Source organism: Lissotriton helveticus, chromosome 4_1, assembly GCF_964261635.1.
Source record: "Lissotriton helveticus chromosome 4_1, aLisHel1.1, whole genome shotgun sequence".
NCBI classification, from domain to species: domain Eukaryota; kingdom Metazoa; phylum Chordata; class Amphibia; order Caudata; family Salamandridae; genus Lissotriton; species Lissotriton helveticus.
In genome coordinates this window covers 776,021,217-776,043,116 of record NC_136063.1, presented here as the reverse complement: position 1 = coordinate 776,043,116, position 21,900 = coordinate 776,021,217, and positions in this window count along the sequence as shown.

The window sequence follows — 21,900 nt, the reverse complement described above, 5'->3', positions numbered from 1 at the left end:
CAAATGACATCACTGATGACATCACTGATGACATCTCATTTGACATCAATGACCACATCACTGATGATATCATTCATGTGACAATACAATGCATCTCCTCACATTTTAATATAACCTCTGTTTCACCCAGTGTTAAATACAGAGTATAATTTTTGAAACCATTGACACACCAATACTAGTTACTACATACGCACTCACTGATTCCTACGTCTACACACACATTCACTCATTCACCCATACAATCATTCATACATACAATCACTCATCTTTACAACACTATCATATGCACTCATACACCTATACAGACACTCACACTCTGCCACTCATCCATGGAGTTACTCACACACCTAGTCAGTCCTGTAAAGAATCAATCACACTTCCATTTTCTTGTCTATACAGTTAAACATAGAGCACCTTACATTTTCAAACATATACTAACACATACTTACTTTCTTATACAATCATTGATACAAGTACACATTGATCTGCACAGAGTCACACACCTCCCAGCCAGCCACACACACACTCAGTCTCCCATACAAATACTTGGACAATCAATCAATAACCCATATAGTTAATCATATAGCTACTGATCAACACATGCAGCAGTTTACAGAACAACAGACATAATGATGCACACATTAAGACAGTTTAGTCACTAACCCATGCACTCAGTGAGACACATTTAATCACTCACTCATACATTCAGTCATGCACCTACTAAATCCTTTGTCCAGACACTTATACTTCCACTCATTCTTCAATATGTAAGACACATTTTAACTTTACAGAAACATACAGTCACTGGATGTTGTCATCAGTGATGTCATCAGTGATGTCATTTGAGATGTCATCAGTGATGTCATCAGTGATGTCACTGACCATGTCATGAATGATGTAATATGTGACATCATCAGCAGTGGATTGCGGGTGCGCGATATATAGTTAGTGCAACTAACTATATATGGAATTTCAATGGTTTTGTGTGAGTAAAATAAGGTTTTTTAAATGCTAATTCCTAACTATATATGGTCTATAACCTATGGTTTTTTCAGTGAATTTTCAAGGTTTTGTAAATGCTAATTCCTAACTATATATCGTCTATAACCTATGTTTTTTTCAGTGAATATATATATATATATACGTGTATACATTTTTCAGTATCACATACAAGAAAATATAGGCCTTAGCAACTTAGCAACTTACAATATCTTTCTGTATAATTGGAACGCAGGCCACCTAGATCATTCATATCTTTGTTCAATACTTGCATTGTTGTCATGGTGGGGAGAGAGTCAATATGTTCAAATGCATACTTTAATAACTAGCGCTTGAAACAGGGACAATACTTATCAATGCACTGAAATAACCTGATGTACAGAAATTAAACAGCTCTGCATGTTCATGAACTACACTATGAACTTTACAAGACTGTCTTTAACATTTCTTCTATAAACTGTTCTCCTGAAAGTGGTGCAGAGCAGGGCACTCTGGCTACCTCCCTTCAATAGACCTTTAAGCAAATGTTTGCCTCCTTACCCTAACTTCTCTCTTGTTTCAGCACTTAGTCGTCAGAGTAAACAGCACCCTTCTGCTGTTCATGAGCCCAGATATGACCGGCAGGAGGGTCTTATGTTTGCCCTCCTTTTTAATTAAGTAGCTATTTGCGCAATGTAATGTCATCTTTTGTTCTTTAAAACAGCAAATGTCTCCTGTTATAAATGACTCTGGGAGGTGTATGACCTGTAGATGCCATTACTCTGGCCCTCACAATGTCAATTGACAAGAGACAAACCATGAAGCAAGACATAAAACAGACACGTACGACAAACATCTTTTCTCTGACATTCTTGCATCTCAAAATATTGCCCCAAAACCTATTAAAGTGCATATACAGAAAATAATACATCCCTTCATCAATCTGTAAATGAACTTTAAACAACTATAAAATGTTACAGTTATTCAATCCTATATTGTTAAAATACATTTGAGTATTTGGATTCCATTCCATTCTCCGCTGCGAAGAATACATTTTTTTAACCAGTTCTGTTCATACCCACAGAAAACTGTTGTAGTGTGTGGTTTAGTCTTGGCGCAATGCCCACAATCGTTATTTCAAAGCCATTCCAAATTATTTTTGTTTAACCCTTTAATGTATCCTATCATCAATGGCCATGCTGGCCATTTCTGAGTACCTATTTTTTATTTATTTAGTTATTTATTTATTTTTTTCACTCTTTGAACTCTACAAAATTATCAGGTGTTCCCTTCCACCTATTTGTCTCCCTTCCTGTCTAATTAGTTCTGTGTACCCTCTTGTTTGTTCTACACATAATTTCAGAAAGTCATTTGTAAATGACATGAGATCTGCACAAATGCCACTTTATTTTCCTTCACCACAGGTGGAGAAGGCAAATGTCATAGGGGCATTTTCAATGTGGTGCGTTGTGGGCACTTGGAAAGAACTCAGGGAACGTAAATTTGGCTATATCCAAACTATAACATGGAGAGAGGGGGCTGTGGGCCTCAGGACCTTGGCCCATTAAGAAGCGGTATTTTATTTTATTTTTCTGGGCATAATTTTAACAGTTCATTTTTCTTTCTGCATAACTTTGAAGGCAGACAGGCTGCTTCCTGTCCTATTGTTACAAGAGAAGCAGTATTTGAAACATCCTGTTGAAAGTTCTATTTCGTTAACTTCCTCATTCAAGAGTGTGTGCAAAAGGTCTGTTCTCCATGAGATAGCTCGGTGCGTTGTGCCCCTGTGGTAGAGAATGCGAGTACAAACATATATGTTTGGCACGGGCAGATGTATCCTTTCCAAAAAAATACCTTTACTTTGCACTGTAATGGTAAACACACTTCAGTGCGCCCCCCACTTCTTCACAGAGGAGAAGCATGTACATTAATCTAACTGAAGGGCTGTGTCTATTTTGAGATAACAGGGCTGTTGACACTGCCTGGGAGCACAGAAAATAGACGTGTCACCCAGTCTAGCATGAAAACCAGGTGCCAAGCAGCCATAAATGTCCTAGGCGAACACACAAGAACCATCCCCTGAAACGAATTCTATCAACCCCTTACGGATGATAGTCAGAGTGGGCCTTCCCGAAATTCATTGTGCGAGCTCAAGGGTCCTGGAGCTCTGTTGCTAGAGTATTACAAAACAAACCCATAGTTAGTGGCTGTTAGGACAGCCAGACCTTTTTCTATCCATGTTTCACACATACAGACCATAATGCTTCGTTGCTTCTAGGGAGCCTGACTGTGGACTGGTAATCAGTCATTTGACATATAATTTGCATATGAAAGGTCAATCACAAAATACCAAGAATCTCAATGAATCACAATACATTGTGACAATCAAAGACAGCATACCAAAAAATAAAAGCACTTCAAATAAATGCATACAATACAATAACAGCACCTCACTGAATGCATGTAATGCAATACCAACACCAACACCCTCCTTGTTGTGAGTAGGTGGACACCTATTCACATCTGGAGACCACCCTTGGTATCCAGCAGGAGGCAGTGTACCAGAGCCAACTGCTCTCCGGCTACAACTCCCGATAAAACTGGTCCCACACCGTAATCTACCATTCCCTTCCTCTCAGGAGAATAAGCACAGTCACAAGAAAGATATTGCAATCTAAACAATACACAATATTCAGTCCTATGTCATAATTGTAATCCCCATTTTCAACAGATGGAAACAGCAATGTAGTTGTGTTACTTGAAAGGAACTTGTACCCCAATTATTGCTCTTTGGAAGTGTATGTGGGAAGGAGTCATCTGTCCCTCTTGCAGTAGACAAACCTACAGACACACTTCGGGACAGTGACACGGTGACACAGAAGGTAGTCAGCAGACCATTTCTGGCTGCTCATTCCTGAGGTGTGGGGGACGGGTAACATACACGTTCAACTAATCATGCAGCAATCATACAGCCAGCTGCGCATTGTTAAAATGAAGCAGAGCAAGCACCCATCATCAGACAACGTGAACATAAAATGGCATTTGCTACAAGTTCACCGAAAATATTCATAGATAGGAAGAAAAGAGACCAGAGGTAGAGTAAGATATTTCGTCCCCTTTCTTTCTCTCTGAGCCACACAGAATCACAGAGGTGCTGCTGAACAAAATATTCAGAATTACATAAAAGGTGAGAAAAAATAGGTGAACTCTGCACTTACACAGGCACACACATATAATACAAATAGCCGGGGTCTATCCCTAGTTGGTGCGGATCTACACAAGCACCTGTTATCTAATCCCAAAATAGTGTGACTGTAATTAGTGGGGTCTGTCATGTCATAAGTAGCACTGCACAGGCCTAGGGTAATGTGCAATATAAAAACAATGTCAAAGTGTCTATCTGAGAAGTCTAGAAATATTATTGTATGAAAATGGCAACAGAAATTGGTGTCCTTGTGTCAAAGTCAGATCAGTAAAAAATTTAGATGTACAGTCAAATTCGATAACTGATGAACACTTGTATTATCAACAAAATCATAAAACTCAAGAAACTTAATGCAAATCAAGGAAAACAATAAATTACATATTCCTTCCCTGTGTGAAACAAGGCGTTCACCCTCCCTCCTTTTCTCAGCATCTGACACCTTCCACCCCTGGAGCCAGTGAGTGTCGCAGGCAAGACAGGGAACTGCAGAATTTCACCCTCCCTGAAACATCAGTAGTCTTGTGCTGCCTATTTTCCGGGAGTTACTGCGTGGTCAAGGAATAAATGCAAAGTTTTGCCCTCGCCGGACCCCAGTTGTGAAGGTGACAGTGCATGAAGTATAATCTAATCCTAGTATAAATAACATCATCAAGGAGTGAGGGGAACCCTGAACCATAGACAGAGAGAGAATACCAGAGAGTATCTGCAGTTACAACCCCTCGCGACGCTGGGTGTGCTCAAACTGCGACTGCACCCATGGGCCCACTTCCGAGAATTCCCACCGAATCCTCCTGACCCTGCTGCCACTGAGCAGAGTCCCGGACCTATCAGTCAGGTTGGAGTGCCACTGGTTGCCTAGAAACAGAAATCTGGAGGGGATGCTAATCACCAACCCTCCACCAGTCCCTCCAACCAAGGTCCTAAAGGGGCTTGTCAGCCCACTCATGACTGAGTTCCCTCAGAACTCTGGCTAGCCAATAGGGGTGCTCCAGCTGCGAAGGCACCAAATCCTCCTCTTTCTGTCCCCTCAGGAACAAACAGATGCAGGCCCCCTGGGGACCAGAGAAGAAAGCTTGGCAAAGAATGCCCATGCACAGGGCAATAAACGAATACACAGAGCCACTGTGGAAACATAGTTACTCAGTGGCAATGACAGCTGACGGAAAAAGAGAGAGAATAAAACAGAGGACCGCACAATCAGAGGATACACATGAGATGAAACTCAAATCCGAGACCAAAACAAACACAAACACTCCTCCCCGTTGTAACTGGCCCACCGCCAGGAACAACGGAAGAGAAATATGCAGGGAGACGGCAACTGTGTCCCTCATATGCCAGAGGCAACAAGATGATGCAACATTGGCCAAGCGCCAGACGTGCACACCAGAGGGACACACAGCCACAAACAGCGGCGTCAGTGACAGCATGGCGAAAAACCTAAAAATACACAGATGACACGTGTCAAAAAAAAGCACAAATAAAAACATTACCATGGAACCTTAACCAAAGACCAAATAACCAATATCATACCCGCACCTGCTGCAACACAACCCGGAGGATAAAAACCCTCAATATGTATTCACCGAGTGAAGACTGATCTGCCCAAGCGTACCGACCTCAGACGCCATCAGGGGAGCAGGCGAAATGCTCCTCCACCCCCATAGACCGGAGACTCTCTGCAGGCAAGACAAAGGGGTTGCAGAAGTTCGCCCTCCTTGGCCCTAGATACAGCTAAGCTCTGCGTAGCAACAGGGAGTGACTGCGTGCATGGAATCGAGCAGAAGGACACCATCGCCGGTCTGGAGGGGTGGAGATGAGGACCATAAACTACAAAGAAATCAAAATGCACATTAAAAGACAGCTGAGAGTCGGCAGCTGAGTCAGAGGCCAGAATGCAGAAAGAGCTCCGAAGCAGAAACAGAGTGAGTGGCGCCAAGCAAACGTTAAGAGGAAATGTCACCAGCAGAATGGCGACACAGTGACATGGAAATTATCAGAGCTAGAAAAAGGAGAACAAAGAAAGGATCGAGGACAGCCCGTATGTCAGCCAAGAAGTACTCCGGTAAACAACCAACATAGATATTCCCTAGACAGAGGCACACCGGCCAAAGAAACACTGGCAGGGGCATGATAAGAGGACTAAGAGAAAAGGAGATAGGAGAGTGCTTAAAATCTGGTAAGAACAGTGCTACACAAATGTGCTGAGCGAAACAGAGCAGGAACCAAAGCACTGACACAGACAACAAATGGTTAAACACAGGTGTCATCCTCCAACAGCCAGGGAGCGGAGAAAGAGAAGACAAACTGAAATGTCTTCGAGCTCCGAGGTGTCGGAGTCCAGCAACCGGTGGCCGTCGAAGCTGGTCAGATGTTTGGGGCTGCATTCTCCGCCAACTGTGGAAGCTGAAAAAATAATAATAAGGAATAATAAAAATAACACAAGTCTCTGTCAGCACAACTGTTAGCAAGATTTATTGGAGGTCAACAAACAGCAATTTAACGTGCAACACGGAGACATCAGCAAAGCCACTGAATGTCCAAAGAGGTGACGGGTCTGACAGTTTATATAGGCCAGAACCACAAAAGGATGTAGCATCATAACATACGTAGCACAAATTAAGCATAGTTCATTTGACCAATTAACAAGAGTTTGAGTAGTCATATACCATGTAAGGTTAAAACTATACTGTTACCAACCACGTGGCCCCAAGTGGGCAGCTTCTGGGACTTTCCACTGTAATGTAAGATATATTAGTCTGGTGCTTTTCCAGTTAATAATTGCAACATAATAGAAAGGACCAGACATATTGTAAAATGTGCTATGCTGAAATGTCTGGGCCTACGAGAGCATCTTCCCTGTCACATATTATTCTTGATCAAACCTTGTCTTACAAAGCTGTGTCTCTGAAGCAATTGGAAAAGTACAAGCATTTGTGCACTGCTTTTTATGTCAACTTAGCAGGCCCTAAAAGCTTACAGCATTTGGTATCATACAAGATAGATGGCTTCAACACAAGCACGTAAAATTTATAAGAACAGAGACAAAAACATGTGACACACTTCAAAAATACGACACAGAAATTCATGCACACACAATTTATGGAAAAGAGGCATAGGAGGGCCCCGTGACACAGAAGGAAATAAATATTACGCTCATACAAGTACGATCAGTAAGAATAGAGGCCTACGAAGGCCATGTGAGGCAGTAATAAATATTAAAAGTCATTGGAGAATTAGGAGGGAGCAAATACGATGAAGCACAAAGCATGTGGCGCACAAAAATAGCGTAAAACAGAGCTGGGAGGGCCACATGATGCAGAAAAAAATACACTCAAGCACGTAAAATTTATAAGAACAGAGATGAAAGCACGTGACACACTTCAAAAATACGACACAGAAATTCATGCACGCACAATTTATTAAAAAGAGGCCTAGAGGGCCCCGTGACGCAGAAGGAAATAAATATTACGATCATCCAAGTATGATCAATAATAATAGAGGCCTGGGAAGGCCACGTAAGGCAGTAATAAATATTAAAAGTCATGGGAGAATTAGGAGGGAGCAAATACGATGAAACACGGAGCACGTGGCACACAAAAATAAAGCAAAACAGAGCTGGGAGGGCCATGTGACGCAGTAAAAAAAGAATACTATCATGCATGCAAAATTAATAAGAATAGAGCCCAAACCATGTGGCGTACCACAGAAATACGACACAGAAATTCAAGTACACACAAAAGATGCGTACCTGCTGGGCCTGGGTTGAGGATGGGACTGCATTAGGGTAGGGGATGGGCCGCTGTTTCTGTCGTGGACTGGGCCTGGAGCAGAGGCTGATTGTGTGACGGCTTCTCTCCTGCCTTTGCTTCTGTCGTCTCTTGACTTGCCTTCAAAGGCTGGGGCTTTGGCTGGGCTGGGCGCGTGGGCCACCGCCACTGCGCCTATGGTAGCCTGGCTGGGCGGCAGCAGCAGTGACACCACGTCGAATGTCACGAGTCCTCCTCCGCTCCAGCAAACAGTTCGTAGTACAATCAACGACGACGAGAGTCTGTCTGTCACTGCAGCACAGGCAGTCAAAAGAGAGCATGCTCACGTCAGTGCCTGCATTATATGGGAACCCCGGGGGGCGACCAAACAATGCCCAGGGCCGTCATTGGTAGCATTTTCACGCGCTACAAGAATGACGGCCCTGGCTTAGTAATTGCAAGAAAGCTAGGTGGTGACATCTGGGGAGTGTGGGCGGGCACGCAGTGTGCATTTGTAAGTGTGAGTGTGTGCACCAAAAAATAAAACAGAGAGAGACGGGGCGGGGATATCATGTGCGCAGAGGCAGGCCCAGAATCGGACCTCCAATGAGTGACCACTTGTAACCACTCTCGTAGCGCGTGCTCTGGTCTGATTTGACACTGAGAGGGTGTGATGGCATCACTCCACGGTATCCTCTTGTGGGCCCTCCCCAGGCAAGTAAAATCACCACAAACACTACAATATAGCCCAAAAACTAGCCCACCGCTTGGCATGGGTTTTTCCCGCACAACTGGGAAAACAGTCGCCCAATTGTGCGGGAAATAGTGCAATATGGCAACCTTGTCTAGAGTCTAGAAAGATGCGAGGTTACTTAAAATTTACTTGTACAAGGACGGGAGGTTACTTATAACTTAGGATGACAGTCATTGGTTAACCAATATGTACGAGGGTTTCAGAGCTGTGATTGGTCAAACAGGATGTCAGATTGATGGACGGCGCACAGTGCCTTTTCTAAAAAATACACGTATGCGCACAGTGAGTGCGAACCGTTGGGGTACACACCCAGACGGAGGGGCAGATATGGCGCCTACGCACACAACATCCACCAAAACACGCAGGCAGAACGCATGTGCGAAGTGTAGGGGGTACACAGCTAGATAGGGTACACAGTTTGATAGAACACCGTCTCACCCCACGGTCTCCAACGTTTCAATTGAGCCCCGAAACATTCTGCTACTGCTATTTTACTATTGTAGTGAGTCATACAGCAGTATGTTCTTATGTATGCACTGTTCTAAAAGTGATGGTGCTATATATTCAGCAAGACAGTCTCCTTATAGAACTGTAAGCATTCAGTTGGTTCCCAAGTAGTCATGCACCAAAGTAGGCCTTAGGGCATGGACTGCTTCAAATCCCTGGAGACTATGCATCCTCTGTTCTATACACCGGCAAACTTGCCTTTTATACATTCAATTCCCCAGTCTGTATTGTTACACTTTCACCAAACACTCTCACACTACAGTTTCAGTATTTTTTATGAACCATACAGCAGTATGTGCTTATCTATACATTGTTCTAAAAGTGAAGCTGCTATACATTCAGCCAGACACTCTCATTGCAGAATTGTAATCATTCAGCCAGTACCCAAGTACTCATGGTGCACAGTGGGCCTTAGGGCATGGACTGCTTCAAACCCCTATAGACTATGCATGCACTGTTCTATGCACCTGCACATTTGCCTTTTATATGTTCAATTCCCCAGTCTCTATCCTTACACTTCCACCAAACACTCTCTCACTCCTGTTATAGTTTTGTAGTGACTCATTGATCAGTGTGTAGTAATCCATTCACTACATTAAAACACTAATCAGCAGATGTACAATATGTGGTACATCCCCAGAGATATGCCAGTTATTGTGCACTGTGACATCAGTACCATGGATGCACCGTATTTACAATGTGGTGCACTATGGGGCAAAACCGGCATAGATATGTGATGTATTTGTGTTGTTAAGGCGGTGCATTGCTTGACCTGCGTTGCAAGCGCAATGCAGCTCCAGCAATGCTCTTGGGGCCCTATGCACACAATGCTGTGTCAATCCTTACACCTGCTTCAATCAGGTGCAGGGTTTTGACGCAGCATAAGCCCAAAAGTGACTGAATGAAATCTTATAGATTTCACTCAGTCACTTTTAGGAGGCATTCAAGCACCAGAACACCCCCTCCCCCCTGCGCAGGAAAGCCTCCTTCTGGCGCAGGGCTTTACAATGTGATGCACCTTCCATATGCGTCACTTTGTAAATACTACACACCATGGCACATCTTTTGCACCACCGCTGCATCAGAAAAGTGACACAGTGGCTGTGTAAAAGAGGCACAAGGGGGTTGTAACTCCACCCCTAACACACACAAATTCACCCAGGCAGTTTCACCAGCACTGCAAATTGAAGCATAGACTTGTAACATTTTATGTGCATATGTTACATTCAAGTGCTTCGGAGGTACTACAATATACTATAGGTAAACACCTTATAGATTTATGCTGTAGCACTTCCTTATAGTTCTGCACTTTCACATTCACCATACACTACTAATGTATTCATTCATTCATTTATGCACTACACATTCATTCAGACAAAGTTTTACACACTATCATAGAAATGTAGGTTTTTCTTTGACCAGTGGAGGCAGTTCTGACAAGAACTGTTTTTTTTGGCTTTTTAGTTTTGTAATTTATTTTTGTATTTTTTTAACAAGTGTTTTTTTTTTTAAACAAAAATATGGACTGGAACCCAAAAAGTGTCCAACAGGGACAAAATGGAATGTGAAAAAAAAAATGAATGACGAGGACAGCGATGCTCCCGCTTCCTGCGTTTTATCAAGTCAATAGACTGTTCCCCGTAACATAAAAGTTCATCACAATAAATGCAAAGGAATTTAAGTTCACCAAAATCAGGTTCGATCTGTGGGTGTGGTATGCTTCCCACAGGTGATGGAGCACTTGATGTACTTGCTACAGCAGCAGGTGGATCCTCTTGCAACCTCCGTGTTGCAGCTCTCGCCAAATTGTTGGGGTGCAAGTTCTTCATGTGCCGCACCATATCCGCAGTGCCAAATGAGTATTTTTTTGCAGGATTGCCCCTGGAAAGTGTTGTTTAGCAAATTTTACAGGTCACAAGTGGAGCATTAACCTTTTTTCCCCTTCAGGGAAAGTAAAAAACTTCCATATAAGTACCTCTTTTTTCTTCCTCCGAGGTGCTTCTGCAATGAATTCTCCATCAGAAGAATGGCTGGAAGACGAGTCCATAGGTCTTGTTATATTTGTCTTCCTTCTAATTTGACAGGCTTCAGAGAAGAGATGCTTCTTCTTAGAAAGTCAAAGTAGAATGATTAAAATAGGAGGGGTCTTTCAACAGTTGGAATAGGAAGTGTTATGAATCAATCAAATCTCTTCTTTTTAAGTCACATGGCTCTGCGTACGCTTACGGTGCGCTTACGGTGCTCTTACGCTGCGAGTACGAACAACGTACCTCCACGATTTGCGTACTAGCTTTTAAAAGTAATATACGCTTATTAAAAGTTTTAAAAAAATCTATTTTCATAATTATTCCAGATAATGTCTTCCCTTAATATGTACATTAAATACATAAATGTATGTTTTTTTGAACAATTATAAAGTTTTGCGCCGTAGTCGTACGGGGCGCCGTACATGACGTCACGTGTTAGTGTTGATGCGAGGCGCAGCGTGTGCGCGGGTACCCGCAGAGGACGATTTACTGTACAAAGTATGGTGCGATCACCGTACGCGTACGGTGCGATTACCAAAAAAAAAAGAAAAAGAAATTATATAGAATTTAATTTTAATATATTGAAAAAAAGGTCATGAATACAAAATAAGTGTTTGAATTTAGTTTTGTTATTATTTTACATTAAGAATACTAAATAAAATAAATATAAATATTTATAATAAAGTTGTAAGAAATTAGTATAAAAAGAAAGAAATATAATAATTAATACATTTTAAAATTATCATTTACAAAACCTATGAAATTCACTGAAAAAACCATAGGTTTCACACACGTTATAGTTAGGAATTAGCATTTAAAAAACATTAGAAATCACTGAAAAAACCATAGGTTTCACACATGTTATAGTTAGCTGGACATTTCACTCATACAAAACCATTGAAATTCCCCCATTATAGTTAGTTCAGCTAACTATACCTCGCTCGCCCGCAATGCACTGCTGATGAGGTCACATATTACATCACTCATGACATCACTGATGACATCTCAAATGACATCACTGATGACATCACTGATGACATCAGTAATCGATCTTTGGAGCCCACTCAAAGTCATTGTATTGAACAGTATAATCACATGTGGCTTACCTAAGTCATACTCTGTCATAGTTTACTCTGTGTTTTCACATGAATGTGCTGCCCCAGGGCAGCTCGAGTTCAAGGCTGCCCTGGAGGCAGCGCATACAACATAATAGGGCACATTGTGATTGTTTGCACCTGGCGCACCTTTTAAATGGTCGCCAAGTGCAAACAATCACAATGTATAATAAGGCCCCCTGTACTGTAACTACTGCACTTCACATTTTGCTGCTATTGCCTTCATTAATTTTGCTGTGCCAGGCTTCAAAAGCACCCGCACCTGGTTTACAAATGCTGTGAATCTATAATAAGGCTGATGAACTGATAGAATACTGTATGACAAACTGCTGAGGCACAAAGCCACTGCCATAGTCACTTAAGAGGGTGGCAATAATTGTACTACAATTGATGCACTGTTGATGCTGCTATTGTCTTGTTATCCCAGGTCTTGACAATGCCCTGTAAAAGAATATGCCAATTCCCGGCTATATCATTGCAGTTTGTGGAACCTAATTATAGATTGGCAAATTGATTTTCTTTTAACATGCAGATATGTTTTACACGTGATCTTTTTACTGGAAAGGATTTAATATTGTATATAATGTATTGTACTGTGTACTTTTATGGTTTTTACACTGAATAAAGATCTGTTTCTATCTATCTGTCTGTCTATCTATATATCTATCTATATTCACACAAAAAACACAAAGGGTTACAAGGACATTATAGTTAGGAAATAACATTAAAAAACTTTAGAAATTCAGAGGAACAAAATTGAGATTATAGGGGCTTTTAGTTACTCTCAGATTTTACACACACAAAGCAAATGAAATTCAGCAGTTATAGTTATAATTATGATTACCTTAGCTAGCTATATATTATGCCCCAGCAGTGCGCTACTTATGACCTCACATATTGCATTACTTATGACATGGTCAGTGACATCAATGATGACATCTCAAATGACATCGCTGATGAAATCACTGATGATATCATCCAGCAATGTAAACTTCAATATGCTTCATAAAATACCATTTAAATTGTTTGAAAGCAAGATTTTCAAATCTTTCACTCCCAAAAACATCTCTTTGGTTGAGTTTGCCCTGGTGGTATCACCCTACCAGGATGTGGATAAACTTCAATGATGAAGCATGCCACAATAAAGTGAGTGAGCTGTCTACTCCAATATCTTTGCATACGCCTGGAGGACAGTGACATAGTGGCTTCTTTGAATCCTGCTCATCTGTCCAGTTGTTACTATGTGAGATAATAGTTAATTTAACCCTTCCAAATTCCAGCACGTTCCCTACTGTTGCACTGACTGGAGGGAGGGCGATAAATCTACCTCCTTCGAAGTTCAACACATTCCCTGCTATTGAGTTGACTAGCATCTGAACAGTAAATATAACCCTTCCTATGTCCAACACTTTACATACTGTTGCATAAACTAGAAGGTGAATTGTATATTTCATATTCGTATAAACAAGTCAGTTACATTTTTAAGTAAATTTGGGCACAAATTTGAAATGATGAAATATTACTGCCACTGCAAGCAAAAGAACAACATGTAAGTGTTGTTAAATGTTGCCACCTCATAAGGTCTTACCTACTTAAACAATCAACCAGCTCAATGCAGACCTTCTGAGCCCTAAATCTGAGAAACACTCAACCCTAATTGAATGATCGACTGCGCTGCATATGGATGAGAGGTCGAGTAACAAAAGTCCTGAAGGGAAATCAGAATCCACACTAAGAGCCTGATTATGAGTTTGGTGTTCTTGGGACTGCTGAGCCACGGCGGCAGTCTGACCACCATATTATGAGTACAGTGGTTGGACAGCAACCAGCCCGATATAACACCACCGCCAGGGTCCTGGATCCTGCAGCAGTGTGTAAATGTGCAAGGAATGGAGGCAATGCCGATCCCAGCATCGCCTTCCATAAAATGAGTTGCCTTTCCAACAGCCCTTTCATTGCGGGGATCCCGCCTTGCAAAGGGTGGTGGAAAGGCATGGAGGGGGAACACAAACAGGCCCATTGGAAAGTGTGGCTGAGGGCACATGCAGTGCACCCCTATTTTTGCACTGTTGTGTGCGCACTCTGTGCAATGAATGACATGGTGCATGGCAACAGTGCAAGCATGACATTGTTGGTGCTGCAGAGTGACAGCATTGGCTTCAGGCTCAGTCAGTGAGCCAAAGCATGCTGCTGCCGCAAGACCACCACCAGCACAGCGCCAGCCCCAGATTCAACAGCAGTCAGAAGATTAGTGGCACAGTGGTCTTCTAGAAACCTCAGCCACGCTGGTTGGACAGCCAAACTCTTAATCAGGCTCTAAGTCTAAAGTCATTAAGTATGGAAACTAGTGCAGTCTCAGTCCCCATGCCGGGTCTGAAGCCAGATTGGGACTTATCAAGAAGTCTATGAATTTTGAGACAGACAGGCTGTCACTGATCAAGATATTTCTCAGCAATCTTTGTGACGAGCAGAAGCAATGTAATAGGCTTATACTTTTTGGCGAATGTAGGATTTGGATGGAATTTTTAGCAGTGGTCAAACTATGCTTTTCTTCCAGGAGTTTTGAACCTCACCTGAGTTGAAAGAGAAGTTAGGCAAGTCAGGGAAAGAGTTTCAACTAATCTGTGGAATATTCTGATGGGACAATCATCACTGGGGAGCCTGATTTGGTCGATAACGAGAGTTTGAGACAGCCTAATTGAAATTAGGGGTGGAATTTATAAAAGGGAGATCAGCTGACTCCAACCTGGAAAGAGATAGTAGTGTGCTAATTTTAGTAGACAACACCATTTTTTCATAGATTTTCTGAATTTTATCAATAAAATAATCAACCAGTATGTAGCGAAACTGTTGGGAGGGAGTGATAGTACTGACCAAACAATGAGTGAGGTCATTGATTTGTTTGAAGAGAGTTCTAAAGGAATTGGAAGAACCTGAGATTATAACATTGTACTAGGTAATATTGACTTTTAAAAAGCAATATTTATAATGATGGAATTAAATTGTTTAAAAGCCCAGTGTATTCCTCATAAGAGTGGCGCCAGTGCCGTCTTTAGGGCAGCGCGACCAGTGTAGCTGCACCTGATGCTGACTTTAGTGGTGGGAGCTCTGTTTAAAATAAGTTATGCATTTAAAAGCACCTGATCTTCATTGTGCATCCAGCAATTTTCAGATAATGATAAAAATGTGAAGATCACTCTGGTGATTAATTTTCCTACTGGTGATAGAAGTGCAGAGATTTAATGGGCCTGCTTCAAAGAGCATGTACCATGCAAATCACAGAAGTGAGTGCGACTGAACTGTTAGTAGTGCTACAAACAAATGAAATGTATGTCAGATGGGTTATGAAGAGGTGAAGGTTACTGTTGGGGAGTGATAGTGGGGGAAATCGTGGAGAAGGAGGTCATGGGGAGCACCACCGAAAACTACCACACAGGTTTCCACCAGCGTTAGAGTTGGCCATGAGTGGCTCTACCCTCTTTCAGTCTATTGGCTCTGAGCTCCTCCCATGGTGTTCTGTTCCCTTAGATTTAGGAACAGTATCATTGATACTGGCTGACAGGTCTTTGTTGAAAAGGGTAACTATTGCTTTAAGGCTAGAATCATACGGCCACATGCATCATTGTTGGTATTTGTGATTCCTAAATTGCGAAAATGAAGGAATCGCAATTTAGAATTTTTTGCGATTTCTTATTTTTCCTTATTTGCGATTCCCAATTTTGCGAATTGCAAATAAGGAATCCCTTTACATTGATTCCTATGGGCCTAGAGGCCCTTAGGAATCAATGGGAAGGCATTCTCATTTTGCGATTTGCAATTCAGGAATCGCAAAATGAGAATGCACCCCTGAAATGTAACATACAGTCCATTTTTCACACATACATGCCCAAGGGCATGTGTGAGTGTAAAATGAAACTGTTAAAAATGCACTTTTGTGCATTTTTGAAACTTTTCTAAAATTACCATGAAGGTTGACTTCATGTTAATTTAACACTTGTATTGTGCGAATTCGCAATTTTTTATGATGATTCATTGCATTTAAGAAATTGCAAAATTGTGATTTCTTGAATGCAATCTCAATTTAAGAAATCGCAAAAAGATTGCGATTTCTTAAATTGCGAAAAAAAAAAAAACTTGATGCATCTCAAAAATTGGATTTGCATTCGCAAACGGCCGATTTTTGCGATTCGCACCATTTGCGAATGCAAAAACCAATGATGCATGTGCCCCATAGCTCCTATTTTACCAAATGTTGATGAAAAATGTCATAGTGTCTTCATTATTTATTATGTTCCACTGAAGGCTTGGCTTTACCACACACACCTTTACCACGTTGTTTTTATACAATTTTTCAAATCATTTAGAAACAGTTACTATATTAAATAAAAAAAAAGTTAAATACTTTACAATTTAAAAATATCAAAATATAATTTTTAACTTTTGGAAAATGATATTTTCCCAATCAAGATGGTGGCCAAAAACACTGTGGAAGGTCAAAAATATTCAATACAATTTTCTTGAGAATTAATTATGGTTTCTGTCAAACATTTTCTAACTAAAAAAGACTATCAAAACACACTCATGCTGTGTCCAGTGGAGTTCAAACCTCTGAGACGACCACACACTTTTTCACACAGCACCACTGCCCTCAAGCAATAAAAGTAAGTATAGCACAAATAATGTCACCTTTTAAATATTTAATACTCAATATTATTATACTAATTTTATATATAATTTCATTACAGAAATTATTACAAACAGTACTAAATAATATGTAAGGAATGCAAAAATCAAGGCTATTTAAAAAAAAAAATTGCTATCTTATTTATGAAAAATGTGGTTCAGTGACTAAATATTGAGGGACAGAATATCGACTGCCCAGAATATCGATGCCAAAATATCAAGGGACAGAATATTTAGTCCCTATCTACAAATAGGTAAGTACTAAAATATCGAGTACAAAATATCGATGCATAAAATATAGTTAGCTAAAATATCGAATTTTTTAAACATATTAAAAATAATATAAAAGTAATTAAATAATAAACACAATTAAATAAAAACATAGTTGCAATAATGTAAAAAAGCATAGAATGTAAAAATAATAAATGGAATGTAAAAAAACAAAACATTTTCAACATATATTTACTTAATAATATTATAACATAATTATTAATCTTAATTACAAAATATTTAAAACATTATTAAACATATATTTACATATATATATATATATATATATATATATATATATAAACCTAATATATACATATAAAAATAAATAATATATAATATTTTAAATAATTAAAGTAATACTTTTTATGTAAATTAATCATTTACACTACATTAAATATAACAAAATTAAAAAAGTTGCATAGCTAAGAGAATAAAATTAGTATTCACACTCCAACAAGTGCCAAAGTAAATAATTGTTGTATAGCGGGTGGCTACAAATTACTATTCCACTCGAGTGAGTGCAACAGTAGGGAAAGCTCAAGACCTGGCTGTTCGAGCAGTAGTGGACCCCCCCCCTCCCCTAGCGCCTTGAGACCCTCCGGGTGAGTAGTGCGCTATATAAATGCTGTGATTGATTGATTGATTGATTGATTGATTGATTGATTGTAAGCGCTGGTTAGCGTAAGGGTAAAAAGTACTATTCCCACTCCAGAGAGTGTAACAGTAGGGAAAGCATTGGATAGCGTAGGGGTAAAAATTACTATTCTCACTCCAATGAGTTAATACAGTAGGGAAAGTGTTGGATAGCGGGTAGGTAAAAATTACTATTCCAACTCCAGCGAGTGGAACAGTAGGGAACAAGTTGGATAGTGGGAAGGTAAAAATTACTATTCCCACTTCAGTGAGTGCAACAGTAGGGAAAGTGTTGGATAGCGGAGGGGTAAAAATGACTATTCCCACTCCAGAGAGTGCAACAGTAGGCAAAGAGTCGGATCCAGCCCCTCGGCCTGGAATGACTACTGGTGGCCGACCGCACTGGGAACAGCTCCAACACCCACCGACCACGCACGCAACCTAAGGATCATCCTCTACTCCACACTCTCCATGACTAAACAGGTCAACGCCGTCTCTTCCTCCTGCTTCTACACCCTCCACATGCTCCGCAAGATCTACAAGTGGATCCCCATCAAAACAAGAAACACGGTCACCCAGGCCCTCTTCAGCAGCAGATTGGAATACGGAAACGCCCTCTATGCAGGAGCTTCGGCCACACTCCTGAACGCCTCTGCACGCCTGATCCTCGACATCCCCGCCGTAGCCACATCACACCCCACCTGAGAGACCTGCACTGGCTCCCCATCAACAAGAGGATAACCTTCATGCTCCTCACCCATGCACACAGGGCACTCCACAACTCCGGACCAGCATACCTCAACAGACGACTCAGCTTCTACACCTACAACTGCCAGTTCCGCACCGCTGACCTCGCCCTCGCCACAGTCCCCCGCATCCGAAGAGTGACCTCCGATGGCAGATCGTTCTCGCCACCTCGCCGCCAAGAACTGGAACACCCTCCCCATTCACCTAAGGCAGACCCAAGACCTGCTGACCTTCAGAAGACTCTTCAAGACCTGGCTGTCCAAACAGTGGCGGGATTCCCTACCCCCCAGCGCCTTGAGACCCTCACGGGTACGTAGTGCGCTTTACAAATGTTTGATTAAATGAGTGATCGATAGAGTGGAGGAATGATTTAGTAAGCCTAGTCTTACAATTTAATTAAAATTAATTTAAAAAGTAATTAATTATTTAAATTTAATTTACCTCCCAATATTGTCCAATATAAAGGTCACCCCAATAGTAAAAAAGTATTTAAAAATTAACATAATTAATTAACATTTAATTAATTAGGGAATCACAATTAACAAAAAATAAAAACAATGATATCTCAATTAATTTACACAATTAACACTATAAAATACCTTTGATTAAATATTATATAAATATTAATAAAACTGTATTTTCAAATGATTTAAAACACACTACTCCCCTATAAACACTCCACACACTCCTCAAAAACAAATATAATTAATATATTAATACATGAATTATTAGTAATTAATATTTAATTATTTACTAATTAATAAAAATGTACACATTTTACATATTTATCAAGTAATTAAAAACTTTTATTCATAAATGATTAAATATTTAATAATAAAATATTTAACTTAATTACTTCTATTCATTATTAAACATCGAATTATAACTTAATAATTCTTTTTAAATTACTTCCCACCCTATTCCCCTATAAACCCACAACCTGCTACAGAACTAATATACACATAAATGAATTACCAATATTAATTATTAAACAAGAAATGAATCATTAATACTTTATTATTATTTTTTTATTTAAATTAAATTACTTCCCACCCTTTTCCCCTATAAACCCACAACCAGAAACGGAACTAATATACGTCAAAATTCAATAACATAAAATTAATTATCTTAATAAAATTGTAACATACATTAAAACAATATACTATCATATAATACAATTAATTTTCTTTCGATATAATGACATTTTATATAATGACATTCTATATTATGTCACTCTATATAATGACATTCAATATAATAACATTCAATATTACTTACCTATATGTCGATATTATTGTCAACTATATTATGTCTATTCTATATTCTGTTTTCTTGATATTTTTGATTCATTATTTTGTCCTCTCGATATTTTTGATTCTATATTTTTGGTGTTTACTGAAAAATGTATGTAAATATAATGATAAATGTTAGAATTTGAAAAAAAAATCTAACAATGCAATTTTCAACAGGAAGTTAAGGATATACAAAGCAAAGAAGAATATGACAGTCTCGTAAATACACAAAGCATGTGCAACAGATTAAAAAAAGTTAACAAATACATCTATTTTTTTTTTGCCTAAAGATAAAACTCGAGGGAAACCCTTGAATAGGAAATCTTTAAAAACAATTCTACAAAAAACTTTCAAAAAACATATTATTTCCACTGGTTTACAAACAAACATGTTTCCATGAACAGAAAAAAGGACCAAATCATTTTTGCTCTTGAATAGGAAAAAAAGTATTGTCATGAGCAACAAATGAATAACTAATCTAGTAAAACAAAATTATCCTCCGAACTAAAACAAACATCACTGAATCAAAGCAGGAAAACAGAACATCACAGCAGGAAAACCAAACAACAAATTCTTAACATAATTAACCACCATATTGTAAATAAAAATAAAAATCTACTCAACAAGTAAACTAAGATTAACCTTTCAAAAATGTTTCCAAACAGGAAACTAAAAGACAAATCTCTTCTTCTCATCAGGGTACTAAATAAAATAAGTTACGTTCCATCCAAAATTTAGAATAATACATCATATATTTCCAAAAAGGGACAAATACATGCACCTCAAGAGCAAGCATAAAAACACCTTTAAACATCCTAACCAATATAATTTCCTGCATATTTGGGAGAATTAGTAAATTTTCCAGGCAATGAGATGTGCCCAATCTTTGACAGGAAGTCTGCAAACTCAATTATCTCCAAAAAAGAGAAGAAGTGTCAGAAAGGCTATTGACAAAAAACCAATAGGGGGAAGTAAAAGTGGTTAAAACAGAAATCACATATATTTTAACTTGCTATTACAGTATACTACCTCGGATATTACCTCCAGGGCCGGACTGGCCATAGCGGGAACCAGGCATTTTCATGTTGGGCTGGAAGGGTGGGGGCTGGTTTGAAAAGGTAGTTGCCATTTCTGGTACAGGGGGTCAGTTTTGCAGCAGCGCTGCAATTTCGCCCCATACACCAGGAGCAGCAGCAGTGGTTCCCACCAGAACCCTCCTCCGCGGCCAGTCCAATTTAATTGCCAGGGCTGGTCTGCATTCCCAGTCCGGCCCTGAATACCTCTTTCCAGTAAATTACCTAAACTATACACTAATTAAATAAAATAAAAAAATGTCTTACATGACAGCAGTTTCCCCATACTTTCTACCTTGACCACGATGAATGTTGTTTTGGCAGATAGACCTTCCGTAGAGATGTTCCGGCCATCGCCCTGTCCTGAAACAGCCAATGCTTCTCCTGGTAATATAGATGAAGGTCAGGGATACCCAAAAGCCCTGCCAAATGAATTGTGTAAGTTCCGTTTGGAGTTTGGCAATAGTACCCAGGGGCAGCGGAAAGGGGGGGGGTCTGAAAGAGATAGAGTATTTTCTGGAGGGTAGTAATTTTGGTTGTTGCTATCCTTTCTAGACAGGAAATCTGAAAAGCGCTTCCACCTCCCACAGTTGTTACGAATTTGCATAAGCAAGAATTGATAGTTGTTGGCAGCCGTTGCTTGTGTTGTTGTGGCAAGGTTGATTCACAGGTACAGAATAATCTCAGTAGCCCACTGATTAGGATATTGGTTTGCCACTTGTTCCACTAGCTGTGTCGGCAGGGAATGGCAAACTGCCTGTGACTCTCTGACATTAATCTGGAAACCCGAGGCAGCCCCAAAGGAGCTTCCCAGGAAGGCCGGCAAGGCTGTGGCAGTTATGTCCAAGGTCACAAACAAATCGTCTG